The following is an 18,850-nucleotide window of genomic DNA, read 5'->3' as shown; positions in this document are numbered from 1 at the left end:
CACCTGTGAGAAGACTTGCTAGGCGTCCACATCAGAGCTGTTGTACCCCCACTGTCCTCCAGTGTTTGCTGCTTGATTTTGCACGAGTCCACCCAAGCCACAAAGACTTCCCTGTTGCCTGTGCAAGACAGAAAGACCGGCTTGGCAAGCGTGTCTCGGCTCCTGCTCCACAGGAGCCCAGGGGTGCTGCACCGTGCACAAAGTAGTCAGGAGGCAGCAGCAGCAGGTCAAGGCTGAGCCGTAGTCATAGAATTCTCGTGAGCCAACGGCACCAGGTTGGGAGCATACAGCTTGTCCCGCAGTGCCGGTGGGACACACTTGTGAAATCTAGAAATAACCACTATTTGTAAATTTTAGCATAGGTGCTTTGTTGGCACTTGCCATTTCCTCATTTCATTTAAATGGGATTGAGAGATAGTAACATTAATATTACATGCAAATGATAGTCTTATGTCAAATTGCTTCTGTGCCCAAGAAAACGTAGAGACTGCATTGACTAAGCTGCCATTTGCCGTTGCTGCCTTGGGTCATCATAAAATCTGGTACTTACCAGCCCTTTCACCCATGAGCATTTGTACAGAGTTGGTACAAATGTCAGTTAACACAGTGAGGAAGGTTAGTTGTACATTAGTGCTATTCTATAAACAGCTATGAACTTGGAGACTCTGCTAAGTTCTTAGGGCCTCCTACACAGTCGTGGACCCCTTTTTTGCTTGCTTCCTTTGCTGATATTAAAGACAAAATCAAGCAGCATGTACATGTTAGGCATGTGCTCTACTGCTAAGCATGTTTTAGAACATTTTTTTCTCATTTTTTTTATTAGATATTCTGTATTTACATCTGAGGTGTTATCCCTTTCCCTTGCCCTGCTCCAATCCCCCCTCCATCTACCCTGCCTTCACATAGGTACACTCCCTCCTAATCACCTTCTCCACCCCATTGCCTTGGCATTCCCCTACACTGGGAAATCATGCCCTCCCTGGACCAAAAGCCTCTTCTCACATTGATGCCAGACACTGCTACCTTCAGTTACATACACAACTGGAGCCATAGGTCTCTCAATGTGTGCACAAAGGTTAGTGTTTTAGCCCATGGGAGTTTTGGAGGTTTTGGTTGGTTGATAATGTTGTTCTTCCCATGAGGTTGTAATCCCTTTCAGCACCTTCAGTTCTTTCTTTAGCAACCTCATTTGGGTCCCCGAGTTCAGTCTGATGGTTAGCTGCAAGCATGCTCAGCTGTATCAATATGATGCTAGCATAGTCCCAGAGGAGGCATCTCTGTCTGGTTCCTGCCAGTAAGTATTTCTTGGGATCAGCTATAATGTTTGGATTTGGTGGCTGCATATGTGGTGTATCCCCAGGTGAGGTGTCTTCTGAGTGATCTTTTCTTCAATCCCTGCTCCTCTATTTGATCTTGCATTTCCTCCCGTGAGTGTTTTGTTCCCCCTTTTAAGGACTGAGGCATCCCCATTTTGGCCTCCCTTTTTGAGCTTCATAATGTGTTTTAGAACATTTTGTTTTTAATGGGCATATAATGATTTTGCAGAATTATGGGATGGGGTGTCATGTTTTGATGCATATGTAATGTGATTGAGTGAGGAGAGCTGTATTTCTTTTACCTCAGAAGCTTCACTTTTCATTGTATATGACATTTATAATTCTCGAATCTCCTTTCTCTGCCTCCTTCTCCTACTCTCCTTCATGTATCCTCTCAGCTACTTTGTGGGTTCTTCTTCTTATGTCCCCTTACTCCCTCCCATCCACCCCCATCACTAGATAGGAGAGAAAGAAGGATAGAAGGAGAGGAGGGAGAAGGAAGGAGAGAGAGAGAGAGAGAGAGAGAGAGAGAGAGAGAGAGAGAGAGAGAGAGAGAGAGAGAGAGAGCTAACTCAGTTGGTTTTTCTAATTGCTCTCCTTGTGTTTCTTCTTTGAGCAGGACTACTAACAAACCACAGCCAATCCCCTTGAACAACCACCAACCCTGCCCATTGTGCCTCTAGCATTTTATATTGTCTGCAAAGTTTCCATAATTCCAAATCACAGAAACTATGTACGGCTTACAGAACCATATCTCTGCTAGAGCACAAGGCAGATCACTGTCAGCTGCTGAAGTCAGTCTGAATCAGCCCCATTTTTGAGAATCAAACAAAAGCACATCCTTATATTTTTGTGTTTTTAAAAGGAGCCCAAATTCTAGAATTGTCACTATGCCCCACATTTATCTTCTCATTTTTTGGGTGTGTGTGTATGTGTGGTTGCTTAATAAAGTTTCCCTTTTCCCCATCTTTTAGCTGTGGTTACTATTTTGGGTGATCTCTTTGTTTAGTGAAACCTCGACTGTGAGACTAGAAAGGGGGAATATGGTAGAAATGAACCCAGCTACTGCTGTGTGTGTCTCTGTATTTTACTGAGGCTTTAGGGCAGCTTTGGGGAGCACTGGTTCTTGCTCATGCTGCTGACGGGGACATGCATGGATGAATTTAGTAAAGGAGAAGGGGCTTGCAGCTGCTTAAATGTATTGGTGTGAACTGCGAAGGAACTGAATGCTGTTTCTCAGATTCTCATGTCAGCCCGCACTTGCTCACTGTCTTCTACTTGTTACCGCTCAGAGTTAAACCTTGGGACCCTTCTTCCTGTCTTTCTTGGGCGCCCTGCAGTGTGATCGGATTGGATTTTAGTTTTTTTTTTTTTTTTTTCTTGCATGTTAGGACTTAAGCAGTTCTTGGACTTCGGTGGTTGACTTCTTTACTTTGCCTGGCAGTCGCTGACGGTCCTGCCTCCTTGTTACTGGGTAGGATCCTGCACTGTTCATCTGAAAAATAAGGACAGACAAAAGAGTGTTCTACTTCTGGATGCATCACTGGAGTCTGTGGCTATGCTGCATGGTTTTTACCCAGAAATGTTCTGTAGAAGCCTTCTTTCAAAGTTTTATCCAGGGATTTATCTGTGCTCCTGCTTTTCTCCCGCGGTTGAGCTGCTAAGCCTCTGTAACAAGGAGTGTCACTGCCCATTCTTCACTGCAGACTCCCTGCCGTGGTCATGGTGGCAGCACACAAGGTTCCTCACAGATGGCTGTTTGACCCCTCCATGACAAATGTAGACTCTGGCTGCAACAGTTCTGTTCTCCTGTGGACAGCCTGGAGTTTGCTGATGTCCACTGCATCGTAAACCAAGTTTTCCATTACTTCAGTCTTAGTGTTCTGATGGTCATGTTGTGAAGACAGGCACTTTTTACACAGAGCACATCCCAAGGGCCATTTCCTCAGAGTATCCCTGTCACCATGTGGCTCTCAGGTGGATAAACAGTGCAGTGTTTTCCCATCTCTGTATTTCCTCCTGCATTACTTCATGCTGTGCAACTCCATCATGCCCTCCTTTCTTTGTTCTTGTAACACACTAAATGCAGTTAGAGGGGGCCAATCTAAAGACTGGGGTAAAATTTCCAACAACGCACATACTTTCTAGGCTAATGTACTTATTAAAGTTAGTTCAACTTTACTTTTAAAGACTTTTTTTTCTGTTTTATTTTTTTAATTTTATTTGCTTTTTATACCAGTTGCAGACCCTCTCCCAGTCTGCCCGCACACAGCCCCTCCTTTCATCCCCTTTTTCTCCTCTCATAAGGAGGAGGACCCCCTGAATACCAACCTATTCTGGCACATCATGTCACTGTAGGACTGGGCACATCTTCTCCCATTGTGGTCAAAGAACACAGCTCGGTTAGGGGAACAGGATCCACAGGCAGGAAATAGAGTCAGGGACAAGGCCCACGCCAGTTGTTGCAGGACCTGCATGAAGACCAAGCTGCACATTTGCTACATATGTGCAGGAGTGGGTGGGCGTGGCTTGGTCCAGCCCTTGTATGTATGCTCATTGGATGGTGGTTCAGTCTCTGGGAGCCCCCAAGAGCCCAGGTTAGATGATTCTATTGGTTTTCTTGTGGAGTCCCTTGGCCCCACCAGGTCTCTCAATCCTTCCTCCATGTGTTCCATAAGATGACCAGACCTCTAATGTTTGGCTGTGGATAATTGTAACTCTGTTTGCTAGAGTGACCCACACACATACCTAATGTATCTGTATGTGCACCACATGCATGCTTAGGGTCCTGAGAGTATCAGAAGTGGGAGTTGAATGACCTGGGGCTGGAGTTACAGATGATTATGAACCTCAAATTAAATTCTGGGACTCAAACTCAGGTCTTGGAAGAGCAACAAAAGCAACAGTGGCTTGCGAGAATATTTTGAAAATTAAATGTATTTAAAATATCTCACTCTGTTTTGAAATGTCTATTAAGTATGACTTCAAATTTAACTTTCCTTGAAAATTTCAAGTGCAGTTTTAAAAAGCTGCTAGGTATAACATCAGATATATATATGTATGTATATATATATCATAAAAGACTGTTACAGTTGCACACATCAATGTATCCATCATTTCTCATTTTTGTGTGACAGAGGCAACTGTAATCTGTTCAGAAATGTCACTAGCTCTGTTCCTTGGAAGGACAGTTATGTTTTTATTATGCCATTGACTTGTTCGTTTTGTGTATTCATTGCATTGCAGTTTTTGAGGTCTACACCCCATTCCCATCCTGGGCCCTGGCACCCTCCCTGCTAACCACTGGATGTATTATATGCATCATCTTTTACTACATTAATTGTTCTGCCCTCGATCTATGCAGCAGGATTTTTAACATCCTTACACTTGGTGTTTAGGATTTATTATTTCAAGAGTGATTCTCCGCTTGTGTGGCCTCCTTCCCGTTCTGTAGTGAATTTTACTATAAAGCTATAAAAAACTTGCAGACAATCCCAGCTTCACTAGACTTACTTTCTTTTACCTTTCACACCCAGAATTTAATAATTCCACAAATACTGTTTGGTAGTCATGACATTTCTCAGTGGCTCGCATGTTTAGTAATTGCCTTCATGGTCTTCATGAAAAAACTAGATGTTCACTCCTTCCTAGAGTTTTAGTGGTGACTGTCTGCCTCATTGTGAGTGTCTTTGTTCTTAATGGATCCCTAACCTAATACTCATCTTTGAGAATCACTTTTACATCACTATGTTTACAAATTAAACACTTAGTTATTGTTATTATAATTTTTTTGGAGACAGAGTTTCACTATGTAGCCTGGGCTGGATTCGAGCTGCTTGTTATGTACACCAGGCTGGCCCCCACACTTGCAGAGATCCACCTGCCTCTGCTTCCTGAATGCCAGGATTAAAGCAGTGCAGTATCATGTCCAGCAAATTTTAGTTCACACGTTCTCTACATACACTGTATAGGACATGCATTGAACTAGGTGTAGTTATTCATTTGTTCATCTTTTTCTAGTCAAAAATCTCATTCCAGAACTCCTCTCTCTGTTTCTTTATTAGAGACTTGAATTGAGATTCAAGAAACTTAGTTTGTTAACCCTCTTAAAGGTGTGTGATCCGTCAGAAATGAGTGATCGATAAAGTTTTATTGGTCTACAAATGAAGCTGCGTACTGTGGCAGTATTCGATCTAGTCAGCTGGCATAGTGGCATTGTTTTGTAATGCCAGTACTTGAGGGCAGAGGCAGCAGGGTCAGAAGTTTCAGGCCAGCCTGGATTCTAACCCTAAAAAAAAAAAAAAAAAAAAGGAAAAGAAAAAGAAAAAAAGCAAGAAAGTTTGCTTTAGAAGAAAAATGAAAATTACTTGTAGGAAATTGGGATATTACTTGGGCAATACAAAGACACAGAGATAAAAACACAAGTCTTTAGTTTAAATATCTGAAGACATGCAGACCCTAGCCTGTAGTTTTCATGTGCTGCGTCCAAAGGAAGGCAGAGTACAGTCTGGCTACGGGGCTCTACTAAGCTGGTGTTGTGGAAAGGGAGACAGGACGCAGTACAAAGCAGAGAATAAAGGAAGGGAGGGGTGAGGTAGCAGACGTGGCGTGTTAGAAAATGCCCCAATATCATGCTGTAGATGTTAAGTCAATAGTAATGATGAAATACGAAGACCCGACTCATCAACGTCGATCTGGAACTACTAGGACTTGACATATCACATACAAATGGTTGGTTAAATTTGATTCTAAAGCTCCCCCTCTTTTTAAAGCCTCTTCCTGAAACACCTAACTCCCCACGTTTGTTATTTCCAATCCCGTTCTCTCCTCCCTTTGCCTGCATCCCGTGGTTTCCTTTCTTCTGTTCAGTTCAGGAGCCTGCAGATGGGCAACTCACATTCATGCGTGCCGCTATTATGTGCTCACTTTGGGTCCCGGTTATTATGACATCAGTGCGTGTGTCTATTTCTGGGTAGGAATAATGTCAGTGTATTCACATCATCTCCTGCCAGAATGCCTTACAGAGTATTTTCCTGTCATTTCATGTACTTCCTGTAAAAGAGTTTAGTGCTTGAAGGTTTCCTAAGTGTGTTTGGAACACTGTTTCTGATAGATATTAGCACTGAATAATTATGTCTGGAGGGTTTACACCATATTTTCCCCTCTCTTCTGGATAATTCTGGTACACATAGCTCAGGAGATCAGGCCTGTCCATCACTAGGTGTCTACTTACTTTGCTGGGCCTGGAGAAGTGGCTCAGTGCTTGCTGCCTTTCTAGATGACCTGGGTTAGATTCCGTGCATCCACACGGCCTCTCAGAGCAGTCTGTAACTCCAGTTCCACAGGGTCTGATGCCCTCTTCTGGCCTCTGGGCATTAGTCACACATAATCACATATGGTGCACAGGTATATGTGCAGCCAAAACATCTGTACACATTAAAGAATGATAAGGGAAAAAATAGAAATCCCCTTGTCATTCAGTGTCTTATCCGTGCCTCTGTCACGTGCAAAGATTTGTACTACTAATGACACCAGTCTCACCTCCCTTAGTTGCTCTGATTAATTTGCATGGAAGTCATATATCTAAGTGCTAACAGCTGTCAATATGAAAGCAACTTCCAAGTAGCCAGATTATTATTTCATTATTACACATTATGTTTTACGGCATATTATTATATATTACGTTAAGTTACATTATTCAAGGTAAGTTTCTCTTTATTTATTCCTTCCTAATCTGTCTCTAAAATATTCCGAGAAAGCTACATCTTTTCCTGCCTGTGAGTAGGCAATGTTCTCTGTTGTTCTGAGAATACTAGTTGATTAAGCTTCTTTTTCAAGATAATCTTGGCCTTTAAATGTTCAGTGCTATAGGTGTGAAAATAACTCACGTTTCTCCTCAGGATTCCTAATGTTTCCCATTTAATATCGAGATTTGTTCATCGTCGACCTCTCTTAAATATCATATTATGGAATTGTGTACTACCTGTAGGCCAAAGCAATTTTACTTAAGAAAATTCTTGATTAATTTAAACATAATCAGCCGGCATGTCAGGTATTTTACTGTTTCTGATCGATGCTGACAGGTGAGAAAATTAAAATCAGGGAGGGAAGCAATTAAAAACTGTCAAACATTATTTTAATGAGACAACCAGATCATTTATAAGCCATGGGATGTTCTTGATAAGGGTCTTAGAATGTTGTGGAGACAGTGTAGGTAGGAAGCACCTCAGTTTTGATGGTCAGAGTTCGGGCAGGCTCACAGTTGCCCTCTGATGCCTCTTCCTGATCTAACATCTCACTTCCTTCTGGGGACAAAATTCCACACTTACCATCACAACATCATCTACTTTAAATAAATCTTATTATGAGCAATCTTTTGCCATTTGAAGTTTGTGGAAGTACAAAATAATTTTTGGTCTTCTCTAAGTGGTTGATAGGCAGCCATCGTCCAGGCTTCTGAAAAAAGAACTTAGAAAAACCTGTCTCTCCTCCTAAGCCAAAGCCATTAGGCTGGGAATGAATTCCAAAGGAGACCAGATCTCAGTTCTCTACGTTTAGGGTTCTTGGCTTGGCAACCCTCCCTGTTGCGAATGTCTGGGATGAAGGCTGAATTGATGTCAGCAGAATTGTTTTTCCTACAAAGCTTTGTCTTCTTGCCCATTTGTTAAATTAGACTTCTTGCTGATAATTTTTTTTCATCATCACTTTAGGATTTACATTTTTCTTGTTCGAAGTGATGGATTCTAAGCATAGTTTGTGAGAAACCAACTGAAGGGTCTGTTGTGTGTCATGTTCTCTGTGCCCCACGCCATCCACGGTCTGTGCCCCACACCATCCACGGTCTGTGCCCCACAGCATCCATGGTCTGTGCCCCACACCATCCACGGTCTGTGCCCCACAGCATCCATGGTCTGTGCCCCACACCATCCACGGTCTGTGCCCCACAGCATCCACGGTCTGTGCCCCACACCATCCACGGTCTGTGCCCCACAGCATCCACGGTCTGTGCCCCACACCATCCACGGTCTGTGCCCCACGCCATCCACGGTCTGTGCCCCACGCCATCCACGGTCTGTGCCCCACGCCATCCACGGTCTGTGCCCCACGCCATCCACGGTCTGTATGCTCCACTTAACTGTCCTTACCAGGCTTTCTACCTGTCTCTCTACTTCTTTCCCTGTTGATTTTATGTATCTGCTTGGTTTTATTAGGATAAAACAAGACAATTAATCATGCTATTTTAGTTTCATTTAGGACCTGGGTCCTGCTTTACATAAATTCCAATTAATAGGCTGAGAATTCACAAGTCTTAGCTTGAATATATAGATTGTTTGTGGCTGAAATTGCATCCGGAGGTGAGAACATTACTTCTCCGGAGAGGAAAGATGCTTTGAGAAATCTCCAGATTTGGGGTCAGCAGACCTAAAATCCACAGAGGTAGTCAAGGATGTCTGGCTTTATTGCCAATGGCTGTCACCTGATTTTCCAGTTGTCCCGTCTCCAAGTTTTCCTGCTTTGTGGAACACCTGGGAGCTGTGGAGGACACATCACGCTCACACCACATGCTGGTGAACCAGCACATGCTGTTTCAATGGTTGGAAGGCTTCAGCTTTTCCATGACCCACGAGGAGAGTTTTGGGTGAAAGTATGTCTGAAAGCCCCTGTTGCGGATTCTTGTTTAGTGGCTTGCGTTCCAACACTTTGCATGCGGATGCTGCACCTGGGACACTTCACTGTTGCTGGTAACCTAGCACTAACACTGGCTTTCTTAGTCATGTGCCGAGCCCACAGATGCCAAATCCTTGTGGCTCTCCGTTCACCTGTGGTGTGGCATAATCCTCAACTAGAGTGTGTTTTCTGGTTATTTTTAAATTAGTATGTGTTATTCGTACCCAAGACAGGTTTTCATCATCAGCTTTGCGGGGTATTACCACAATGCACCTTAGTTGTCTCCATGTCATCCACTCCTGCCCCGTTCCGCTCCCCTGTCAGGTCTCCCTCCCTTCCCCTTCCCCTCCCTCCCTCTGTCCTCTTCCTCCCTCCTGTCCTCCCGGAAATCACCAGTCTTCATTCTGCTTATGAGAGAAAACAGGAGATATTTATTTCTTCTGAGTCTTGCATTCTTTGCTTAATTGCAACTGAAATTTCTGATTCCCATACTTGTTTCCCAGTCCCCGAAGTTAAGCCTCTCTCTCTAATCAGGCAGCTTCTCACCTCACGTAAGAGGCAAGCGCTTGATGTGTAACTTTAAGGCTACATTTTTATCTGCTCCGTGTTAGCTCTGTGACCTTTGAACTTTGGTTGCTAGATTTGTAAAATGGGAGCCATAAGGCTGCATTGAGCGTATAATGAAGATGATTTCGGATGTAATGAGCACGTGGTATCTTCTAGACTACCAAATGAAGCACAATGTTAAACGATGGCTGAGGTTTTGATTTTCGGTAGGAGATGAGTTTCTGGAAGGGCATCTTATCAACTATGTTTTCCTATTGCATTATGAATGTGTTATGAAAACTGGACATGTTAGTGAACCACTGTCCTATCCATCTGTGTAAAATATCAAACAGGTTCTCCAGGTTCTAGCCCTTCTGTCAGCAGCTTCATCTCCTTGAGCCTAAGGCAGTGCCCTTGGCACAGACTTGAAAATGTGGTTTGCTGGGAGCTAAAACTCTGCTTTTAGCTTTGGGATTTTGGGAAGACAATTGATTCTGTAATGTTACTTTTTTTCTTGTGTGTGCTTGAGTGTGTGTGTGTGTGTGTGTGTGTTTGTGTGTGTGTGTGTGTGTGTGTGTGTGTGTGTGTGTTGAGGCCACTTAAGAATAATGTAGAAAACTTCATGGTATATTAAAACTAGGGCCACAAATCATTGAAATATTCATCTCAGAATATGATCTACTAGTGTGTGTTTGGTTCATGAAAAGAAATGTTAGCATTTTGTATATGCCCACTGTGAATGTAGAGGATAATTGCTCTGCCCCACCAAATGGTTAGGTGTGAACAGTTTTTGACTAGATGATATAGGTAATCTTCATCCACATATGAGAAAGTTGATGGAGATATTTAAAAATTTGCCCAAGGCTGTTGGTGAGAGGGAGAAGATTGAACTGGCTCTAAATGCCACATGCTGTTCCTATTCTTCAGGCAGGCAGACAGCTGGTTTGACTTTAACATCCTCCTTTACTAAGACCAGTAGACCAGGTGAATGAACTGTGTTCCTTATCCTCATGACCCAGGGGAAACCAAGGCAGAAAATGTAGGTCACTAGGCCAGTGGCAATACCTCTGAATTCATGTTCTACCACATATCACATTATAATGTATATTGTTGGGTATGCCGTCATTTCTGAACAATAATGACCATTATTTCATGCCGTCCTTGAGAGATTCTTCACAAGAATTGTTGTCAGTTCCTGTCATTTTCTGACACTCTGTGGCATTCTATACTTCCCTCTCACATGAGTGGAATAATCTCTTCCTGTTTCTACACCAGGTTTATGGGTGAAAACAGATAATATAGTTTTGCACACTGATGGACAAGAATAGACTAGGTGCCTAGTGCCCACAGTAACTTCTGTCTCTTTAATTTGCAGAGCAAAGCATCTTGTCTGGCTGAGCCTGTGACCGTTGTCCATTCCAAAAGCTGCTGGAGGTAAGAGAGGACTAGAATCTTCACAATTCTATAAGGCTAATAAACATCTGCACCTATGGTGCTTGTGGTTGATTCGCAGCGGAAAGGACACAGCAGTCCTCTTTGGTCAATAGACTCACGGAGCGACCTCAGACAGTAAACTCTCCTCTGAATTACTTTTCGTTTCAATTTCTATTCATTGAGCACCTAAAATGCAAACATCTGGACAGGTTGGGAAACTGATATTTAATGGACACTTGAGAATCTACAGTTTTGCTACACAGTAGGAACGTCTTCTCCACAATTGTATTGTGCCATTGGACAATGAATGCATGGCAGGCAGGCTTGCCGCCATGTTTCCTCGGTGCTCCTTACCCGAGTGCCGTTTTTAAAGTGAACTTCCAGAGTTGTTTGGCTCTGAATGGACTGAAGGGGTCAATCATGCGTCTTATCTGCCCGACATGGCCTCTGACCCTACTCCACAGATTGCAAGGTTGCCTTGAGAAAAGGGTAGCTTCTCAGTTTCCCGCCTCTCTGCTGGTAGATCACTACAAAGGTAAAGAGAACATTCTGGAGACCTTCCTCATGAGCTTTCCCAGGAAATGGAGAGTGGTAACGAGAATGGGGCATCTTTAGCTCAACTCTTCTTCCGTGTAGACAGCCTGCAGACTGCTGCGCCTTCCACCGCCACTTTGGTCACTGTCATCTAGCAGGTTTCTTTCCTAGCAGGTGACATAGTCAACATGGTGTTCCTAACTTGAGGCCTGGGAACAGAAAGCTAAGAATTGGAGTCATCATTTACGATTGCTGTAAACATTTGTTCCTTAGAAAATTATGTTAATAACTTTGGTGTGCTATTTCAGTGATGAAGAATTGCAAACATGACCTCACAGGGTTCTTCAAAGAACTAAAATTGGCTTTTTACTGCCCCGTAAATTGCAATTACCAATTTAGAATCAAATGGAAATTATAGTTTTAGGCTAATATGATTTTTAAAGCTAATCTTTGTCAAATATGTTAAATATGAGGCAGGTGGGTGACATGAATCGAGGAACTCCTAGAATTGATGTAGTTGTGGGTCTAGTTGGTTTTTTAATTAGTCCTTAAAGGAAAATGTTATAAAGAAATGTGTATTCAGAAATACAAGATCTTTTATTGTGTTAGTTTTACTGTGTTATTCAAATGTCTCCACAGAAAACTTATTTCTAATATCATTTTCATGAACAGATATATCATAAGAAAACTTCCTGAAGGCATCTCTTGTTTTAGTTTTTTTATAGTCCCCGTGACATATACTTATATGTTAGAAAGGAAGGGAGTCGACCTTACTCCATTTTCTGACACTGATGTAGTGCTAACTTTCCGGGGATCTGGCCAACTCACCCACCATTCCTCACAAAGAGGTAGAAACTCCTTCTGTCCTTTGACTAATCCAGGTTGAACCATCTCACCATCTTGGACAGGTAATGCTAAACCAGAGGGGATTTAAAAAGTGAATCTGCCTGACTTTGTACTTCAGCTGTCTGGAGAGCTGTTGGTTGAGGGATGGCAGATGTCACACAGCTATTTCCTTAGTGTCATGTAGTCAATGCTGATACAGGAAGCTTTGAGGACCTTCAGTTAGCTGCGTTCACTCTCCCACCGAAATCTGTCTCAAGACAAAAGGAAATATTTTAAACCTTGAATAGTTTACAAAGATTGCTCTTTAAAATGGGAAATTTCATTCTCCCTCCCTCCCTCCTTCCCTCTCTCCCTCCCTCCCTCCCTCCCTCCCTCCTTCCCTCCTTCCCTCCCTCCCTCCCTCCCCTCTCCCTACCTATGTATTTACCTATCTGCCTAATTTTTTCACCTATCTACCAACATCTACCTACCCTGTCTGTCTGCGTCTGTCTGTTTGTCCTTGCATCTGTTTGACAGTCTTATATCCAGCAATGTAATCCCTATCTCCTGGATTCATGAACTGCTGGGAACTGAAGGACAGAATGGTTTCAACCTTTGAGAGTCAGAGAACTAAGCATTCTGGGAGCGTGATAGATGCATGTAAACCGGTCTTGTGGTAAAAGTGGATATTAGTGGGAATAATAAAGAACCACAGTTTCAGTCTGTAATTAGACCTGACAGTATGTATCAATGTTAGCAGATATCAATGAATGTAATCATTGTTTTCCCTCTGTTTCTGATGCTGATCCATCACTGTGGTGTGTTCCTTGTCCCATTTCCAAACCAAATCTATTTAGAGCTGCACTTCACAGGATTTGAAATCATATACCCTGTTTACTCTTAAAGGACGTGATTATCATTTCCAAATAGTTGGTCCTGTACTACGGCTAGAGTTGACTTCTATCCTCCTGCAGACCTTTGGCTGTCTCCATTTTCTTCATGATGACTCATTAGAGGAATTAAAAACTTACTTCTTATGGACTTATTTATATTGCCCTATGAAATGTTAATTTTCATTTTTGGGAACTTGCCTGGAGTAAGATTAATCAGCCATTCTTTTTTCTTTTCTTTCTTGCTTTTCCTTTTTCTTGTGGAGATAGAAGCTGCAATCATATGTGGATTTTTTTTCATTCTTACTTGGATAGATTAGATTCTCATCGCTTTGCGGAGGGAAGCAGTGAGTTCAGTGTGCCATGCCACCACCAGGCAGTGTCACCTTGGGCAGGCATCCTCCCTCCCTGAGTTCATTTCAGCAGCTCCTAATAGACAAAGGTGTACCAGTTCATCTCTTTTATCATCTGCTGAATGGTCTAGTCACTAGAATATTTTCCTCTTCTTCTGTGATGTTCCCCAAACCCTGTTACTTCATCACAGAGCCTTGTGTGGAAAAGTTGTTCTCTGTTTAGCTGTTGATTCTTTGACCTAACAGAGAACAGTTACTGATTGGGTTTTAGAGTATTTGTATCCTATATTTGTATATTAGACTCCTGGCTGTCTCTTGCTTCAGCAGCATGTAATTTCAGGTTAGACAGGAAGGGAGTTATCCTTCCTCTAGAGCACTGGTTCTCAGCCTTACCAATGCCTTGGCCCTTTAATACAGCTCCTCGTGGTGTGGTGACCCCAACTATAAAATTTCTTTCGTTGCTTCTTTGTACCAGTAATTTTGCTACTGTTCTGAATCCTAATGTAAATATTTTTTAGAGATATATACATATATTTGACAAACATGGTGTGACCCACAAGTTGAGGACAGCCATTTTATATAACATTTTATGTCTTAATTTAAAGGTTCTGCTAAACTTACTATTAATACCATTAAAGAAAGGTGAATTTCTTTTCTGTTGTTTGATTTATCTAGTGCAAATCATCAGTCTTGTTAGGACAAGTTGGAATGCTTTTTAAAACCAGAAGGAATTTTATGATTTAATCTACCCAATATTTCTAACGTGGGAGTTGGGAAATTTTGGAATCATGGAGGGAATCTAATTGGTCTAAGGTATTAGTGCCAATGCTAGACCAAAATGTCCTTTTATTTCATACTTGTTTGCTTATTTATTTATTTATTTATTTATGTGTGTGTGTGTGTGTGTGTGTGTGTGTGTGTGTGTGTGTGTGTGGTGGATATACACTTATGGAAGCTGAAGTCAGTGTTGAGTGTCTTTTGTCCTCTGTCACTCTACATCTGAAGTTTGAGGCAGCATCTCTCACTGACCCTTGTGCTTAGTGATTGGCTAGATTGGCTACAGAGCTTCAGGGATCTATCTCTGACCTCCAGCTTTCACAAGCTTTCACATGCTTGGTGCATGCTGCTGCACCAAGCATCCAAAATTAACTCCTTAAGCATTCCCTGCAAGTATGATACTCACTTGGCTATCTCTACTGCTGCCAGAGTTGTATCTCTGCTTTACTTGAGATTCTTGTGAAATGCCTTGAGTTGCCTTTTATTTCCCTAATAGTTACCATTTTCTGTTTCATACAAAATCAGCATTCATGTCTTTCCTTTAATGTGGAGCTACAGCATGTTGTGTTTCTTAGGAAAGTGTGGATTCCTTGAAGTCCTTCCTCTTCAAGGGCTTCTGGTTCTTGCCTTTCCCCTGCATTCTGCTATCTTCTACCCTTTCCTGACCCAATTGAACTGTGTGAAGCTGAGGAAGATTCTGTTTGCCTCTGTCCTGAACAGTTGGGAGCATTAATCAAGAGAAGATGGGCAAGGGATGAGTAAGCCAGAGGCAGGAGAATACTAGCCTACACAGTGAATCCAGTCAAGGGTCTGCTCTCTTGGATTCTACATTGACAGCAGAACCTGGCATTTCTCAGAGTCATCTTGTGGCTTGGTGTCCTGGGACTTGGCTGGGGCTGAGAAACAACTGGTCTTTCCATGAGTCTTCATGCTCCAGACGAGGCAGAAGTAACTAGCTATCAAATAGAAGAAAATGTAGAGACCACTGGACCTAGGCGCTTCCAAAGTCATAAGCCAGTCTAGCCAATCACTGAACACCAGCTTCAGTGTCCCAAAAGTAAGGTGGAGAATGACAAGAGACAAGATGCCCAACACAGACCTCTTAGCCACACAGTGCTTATTAGATTTAGAGATAGGAAATTATTGTGCTGTCTGTGGGTCAGATGCTCGCTCTAATCATTTACTGTGACTTTAGGACCACCAAGATTTTTTTCTCTCTGAGCCTCCGATTCTCCTTCAGTGAAGTGAGAGTTGGTAGAGATCACGTGAAAGGTTCCCCATCTTGGATTTTCTTGAGTTTTCCAGTTTGCCTTAGCTCTCTTAGCAAGTTTGCAGCTATGCTAATGTGCAAAACACAGAGCATCTCTCCTGTGTGATATGAGCATCATTACAGCTTGGGTAGGGGAGAGGAGAAGTGGGGAAACACACACATCTATGAACTCTGAAAAATACACATCCAAGAATGCCAGCTACAACCTCTGGGTTTACAGATACTCTGAAGGCTGTGTATACATGAGTTCTAAGGCAGACAGAAGATACTTCTCTGTGTGAGAAGTCAGATCTTCCATTTGGTTGTTTCATGATTCCTATGTCTCTTGGATTTTCTTTACAGCTCTTCTGTTGTTTTTCTCTGCAGCCTCCCTTAGCATGACTCTGGGCATTGACAAATACGTGCCTGTTAAGTGATTTCTTAACCTTGAAATTCTTATTCTGCTCGATTTGTTTACTAGGTGTTCTTTCCATAAATCTCCTTTTAATTCAGTATTTTTGAGTGTTTATAATTGTAATACAGTAGATTTATTACATTTAGAAAGTATTACACACACACACACACACACACACACACACACACACACTCACACTCAAGCTTACCCCCTTCCCCCAGTAAAGAACACAAGCTTACAGTGGTGGAAAAATCTGCTCAAAGCAGTGGACTTTTGGATTTAAGTTCAGGTCAACTCCAAAATACAAGTAATTCCAGAGACAGCATTGGTTGTAAGTGAAAATCCTACTAGAAAATGGTGAACGGGCTTTATAGGAATACAGTGGTTGCATTCTGGGATTTTTGGTAAGAAACAGGACCACACCTTGTAAGTTATTTAATATAACTCATCAATTTAATTCATATCTCTACCTCCAGGCAGAGTAATGAATGTCAAAGAGTTAATCCTAACTCATAACTTTTTTTTCTTGGTTTTGAAACTTCTAGAGTAGTTGTCTCTTTGAGTTGAGGGAAAGCAAAAAGCAGTTAGGGTCACAAAAATGACTGAACTCTTGCCTGACATGGGACTTGGGCGCTTTGGGTAATGTTTGTTGTTTCTTCTCCTCTGTAAGGATCATGGGGCTTTTTACAGACACAGATTTCTGTTCATACATAGCTCTACATTCCAAATGTGGACGGCTAGAATTTGGTTTCTGCCAAGCTGTAATGACTGTCATTGGTGTGAACTTTACACTTGGTGCTAGGGACCCACTAAGAGCTTATTTGGGAAGCAGGATGTGGTACTCTGTGGCAGAACCAGAAGAGGCCCGGCATCAGAGGTTGCCACAGACAAGGCCGTCACTTTAGAGGTGGGCTGACAGGGTAGATGCGGCTTAGCAAAGTTCAGGCAGGAGGGGACTAGCTCTTTGGGAAGCATGAAGAGGAAACAGACCCCACAGCACCATATGCAGGAATGCTTTCTGTGTTTCCTTTCTCGTGCTGGCACAGCCCCACTCTGAGAGCCCCATGCACCCTCCCTGTTAGTGCCATGGCCCTCTCAAGGGTTCTTGATTCCTTCTGGTCTCAGTTCTGTTGTCTCCAAAATGGAATTAATACCTTAACTACCAAGCAGTCAAATTTATCCTGTTTACTAAATCAATGCTTCTCAACCTTCCTAATGCTGTGGCTCTTAATGCAGGCTCTCATGTTATGGTGGCCCCAACCACAAAATTATTTTCATGGTTACGTCTTAATAGTAATTTTGCTAATGCTATGAATCATAATGTAAACACCCGACATGTTGGATATCTATGTGACCCCTGTGAAAGGGTAGGCCGAGGGGGTCCCGACACACAGCTTGAGAACCACTGATCTAAATTATAAGTACTTATCCTAGCATGATGATAAACAACATGAGTTTGCTGCTACCTGGATGTCTCCTACTAAAGCAGATCCCAGTCTACACTGAAGGCCTTGAATCAGTCTGCATGGTTACAGGGTCCCTGGGTTGTTCCCATGGCCATTAGCATTAGAGAAACATTCCTATAGCACACACCCTGCTTTCAGCCACTGGCTCACTGCCAGAATTCCTGGGGCATGTGCTACCCAGGACTGCAGATAGAGGGAGGGACGGCCTGGAAGTTCTCCTTGGCAGTAGGGGAGGACTAGGTTGAAGGGATCCAGCAGGCTTTATCATTTCAACACCTTTCCTTTCCTCAGAAGTGCTGCTCACAGAAGCCAAACTGGAGTGGATTCCAAAGTCTTTCTGGTCCCCAAATCCACATTCTTTCTATTAAATCATAATGTTTCAGTGAAGAGGAATGCACGGCTTCGCGTATGATAACGTTTCTTTCCCTGTAACGGGACTATTTCTTCTTCTCTCTTACTCAATTCCTACAGGAAGATTTAAAAAAAAAAATCCTGCATTGAAAGCCAGGATCCTGCGGTTTAATCAGCTATTTTCGCTCTTTAATGAGGGGGACTATTGTGAAATAAGTAATTATTAATTACCCAAAACTAATGAAATATTTTAGTTTCCTTGCTAAAAAAGCATATGGAAGCTAAAAGAAAGCATATGGGTGTTTTTTTGGAGCATATTGGTGGATGGACAAATTACAGTGGTGCCAATCTGCCTTAGCTGTCTGGCTGGGGCCAGCTCCACACTACGTGTGCTGGCATACCAGTCCTTGTCTGTGGAAGGGACCTTAAAACCTCCTATCTGATTCATGCCTTGTGTTGCTTTGGGAGGTAGAGTTCTATGTCATAATCCTCCCCGTGCTTGCATTCAGACATTCTGGGTTGAGTGTGGATGCAGTGTGAAGCCTCGGGAGCAGGTGGCTGCTATTGGGCTCCCTTGCTGATGAATTCAATCCCGCACTGTACAGGATTGTGAGCCTGCCTAGCTAAGGACCCGGCATTGAGAGTTTATCTACCCAGCACTACAGTGCATGCTATAGACAGTTCCTTTTGAGATAGGGGAGCTGGGACCTCCTTGCTCCGTGAGGCACCCCAGGTGAGCACCATGGGCATTGTACCTTACTTGCTTCCAAAGAGGGGCGTCAGCTATGGTGTCCCGTTGTTCCTGGGCATGGCTGCAGAGCCTCGCTGCAGTCTGTACAGCTATTCTTCTCTTCTGCTGCATGCCTAGCCTGTTAAAGTGCTTGGTAGATTGTAATTAGTTCGACTGTACAAGTGTAGGTTTCTAAGGTTTGAAGGCGACATGGTAGATTTGAGATGGTACCTGGCTGAGTGTCAGAAAAAACACAATTTTATATCAAGTTAAGTTTATGAGCATTTATTTATCAC

General features: G+C 42.8%; 1 protein-coding gene across 1 annotated transcript in view; it reads left to right on the top strand.

Annotated features, from left to right (window-relative positions):
• Positions 1–18,850, top strand: part of LPP (LIM domain containing preferred translocation partner in lipoma) — a 555,231-nt gene that overhangs the window by 147,663 nt on the left and 388,718 nt on the right. The window contains exon 4 of the mRNA XM_080919338.1: positions 10,906–10,964. The gene's annotated coding sequence lies outside the window, so the exon portion shown is untranslated. The remainder of the gene's footprint in view (positions 1–10,905; positions 10,965–18,850) is intronic.

The sequence above is a fragment of the Micromys minutus genome (assembly GCF_963924665.1).
Source record: "Micromys minutus genome assembly, chromosome: 7".
Classification (NCBI taxonomy): domain Eukaryota; kingdom Metazoa; phylum Chordata; class Mammalia; order Rodentia; family Muridae; genus Micromys; species Micromys minutus.
The sequence above is the reverse complement of the archived record's forward strand: the minus strand, read 5'-3'. Positions and strand labels throughout refer to the sequence as shown.